This window comes from Crinia signifera, chromosome 1 (genome assembly GCF_055691185.1).
Source record: "Crinia signifera chromosome 1, ASM5569118v1, whole genome shotgun sequence".
NCBI classification, from domain to species: Eukaryota; Metazoa; Chordata; class Amphibia; order Anura; family Myobatrachidae; genus Crinia; species Crinia signifera.
The window spans coordinates 45062437-45064521 of record NC_139217.1 but is presented as its reverse complement, the minus strand read 5'-3'; the positions used below and the strand labels follow the sequence as shown (position 1 = coordinate 45064521).

The 2085-nt window shown below is 54.0% G+C and overlaps 1 non-coding gene across 1 annotated transcript; it reads left to right on the top strand.

Annotated features, from left to right (window-relative positions):
- The first annotated feature begins 1413 nt into the window (after positions 1-1413).
- LOC146045762 (small nucleolar RNA ACA64) lies at positions 1414-1541 on the top strand. The gene has a single exon (XR_014465592.1). It is a non-coding gene; the product is annotated as a small nucleolar RNA ACA64 (small nucleolar RNA).
- Positions 1542-2085: the final 544 nt, after the last annotated feature.

Below are 2085 nucleotides of genomic sequence, written 5' to 3'. Positions count from 1 at the left end.
AAAGGCCATCTAAATCATTATAGACTATAATTAACACAGGATCAAGTAACTAGTAGCAGCTCCTCTAGTAAAGTAAGTGAGGAAGAAGGATGAATACCACCTGCATCTGACCTCTAGAAATAATCCTGTCCCCACTGTATCCACACTAAGCACATTATTTAAACAGACAGACAGTATCCCTCCCCCCACCCACCCCACCACCATACAGGACATTATAATAGGAAAGCAGCAAGTTAGGGAAAACAAGTGGGAGAAACAGTATAGCTATTACTCAGTGGCAGTTAGTCAGGCCAGCTGGCAAATCCATAACATGGCAAGGGTGTCCCAGAGAAAATATGTCCAGTCTCACGGAAATGCACAGGAGCATTGTTAGGAAAGAAGAAATTCCACAGGATAAGGGTCCATATATCTGCAGGCAGAAGAAATGTAGGAGAGTACAATGCTGCCCGATCCAAGCCAAGCAGGGTAAAGATCTCAATACACTCAGAGGCATGTAGATCCCTGTAGGAGGACATATCCAGGATGTTAGTATACGCAGGTGTCATGGAATTCTTAGGAGACGAGCATTGAAGCAGAATCACGTCCCATCCAGCAACACTTCCAGCAGGATTAGAGGGGGTGGGGGTCATATCTCCTGACATCCCAGCAGTGGAGGTAATATTTGCAGGCAATGTAGCAGACTCGTGCACGATGCCATCACAGCACTGATCACACGCCGAGCCTGGAGAGGCACCATCCCCCAGTGTAGTGTCGAATAACAGGAGAAGCCTCTGAGTCGAGGCAGCAATTGTTTGGAGAATTAGTTGGAGAGAGCCCTCCATAGTCCAAAACAAGCAGTTGCAAAAGGAAAGGAGGTTGGACTACACCACAGTGTAAAGAGCAACAAGCTGTCAGTGGCTAGCACACTGACAGATTCACTCTCGACCTCTGCAAGGCAACAGGGAGAGCAGGCACACAATACCTTAATATGTCTTGGCGGGGGGGGGGGGGGGGCCAAATCGAGAATATAGGTGGTATGATGTTTTCCCACTGTAGTGGACCGAGCACTGCCACTGTATTAAGCTTCAAGAGGGAAAAGAGGTCCTGCTCAGCAGCACGTCCAGCCTCAAGTAGCACCAGCGTGACCAACAAGTAGAGCTGCAGTCTGAACTGTCGAGGGCAGCACAGCCAAGATGGCGCCCGCAGCACAGGGAGGAGGAGGCCCAGGCAGCCACAGAGGGACAACCAGATAAAGCAGGGAGTCCACAGATGGCACAAATGAGGCAGGGAGGATTCCGAGAATGAGTTAGGTGGTAAGAGAATGTCCACTGCCCATAGAACAGGATATTCAGCAGGATATAAACGGAGCCTATACCAAGCACGTCTGCTCCGGCAGCAGGTCAAGCCACGCCCCCAGAAGGGGTTCAAGTTTGTGTCGCCCCAGAAGGGGTTCAGGCCTGTGTCGAGGCCGTAGCCCCGAGTGGGGGCCCACAGCCTCAGTTTGTAGCCCCAAGTAGGGGTCCACAGCCTCAGTTTGTAGCCCCAAGTGGGGGCCCACAGCCTCAGTTTGTAGCCCCAAGTGGGGGCCCACAGCCTCAGTTTGTAGCCCCAAGTGGGGGCCCACAGCCTCAGTTTGTAGCCCCAAGTGGGGGCCCACAGCCACAGTTTGTAGCCCCAAGTGGGGGTCCACAGCCACAGTTTGTAGCCCCAAGTGGGGGCCCACAGCCACAGTTGGTAGCCCCAAGTGGGGGCCCACAGCCACAGTTGGTAGCCCCAAGTGGGGGCCCACAGCCACAGTTGGTAGCCCCAAGTGGGGGCCCACAGCCACAGTTGGTAGCCCCAAGTGGGGGTCCACAGCCACAGTTGGTAGCCCCAAGTGGGGGCCCACAGCCACAGTTGGTAGCCCCAAGTGGGGGCCCACAGCCACAGTTGGTAGCCCCAAGTGGGGGCCCACAGCCACAGTTAGTCACTGCCTCTGCCGAGGTTCCTAAGGCCACTGTTTCAGGGGGGCTCTCACTGGTCTTGGAGCTACAGGAGATGCTGAAGGCCATAACCTCCAAGGGGGTCCCTAAAGTCACAGCCTCAAGGTTCCCATGTGAGGTTACT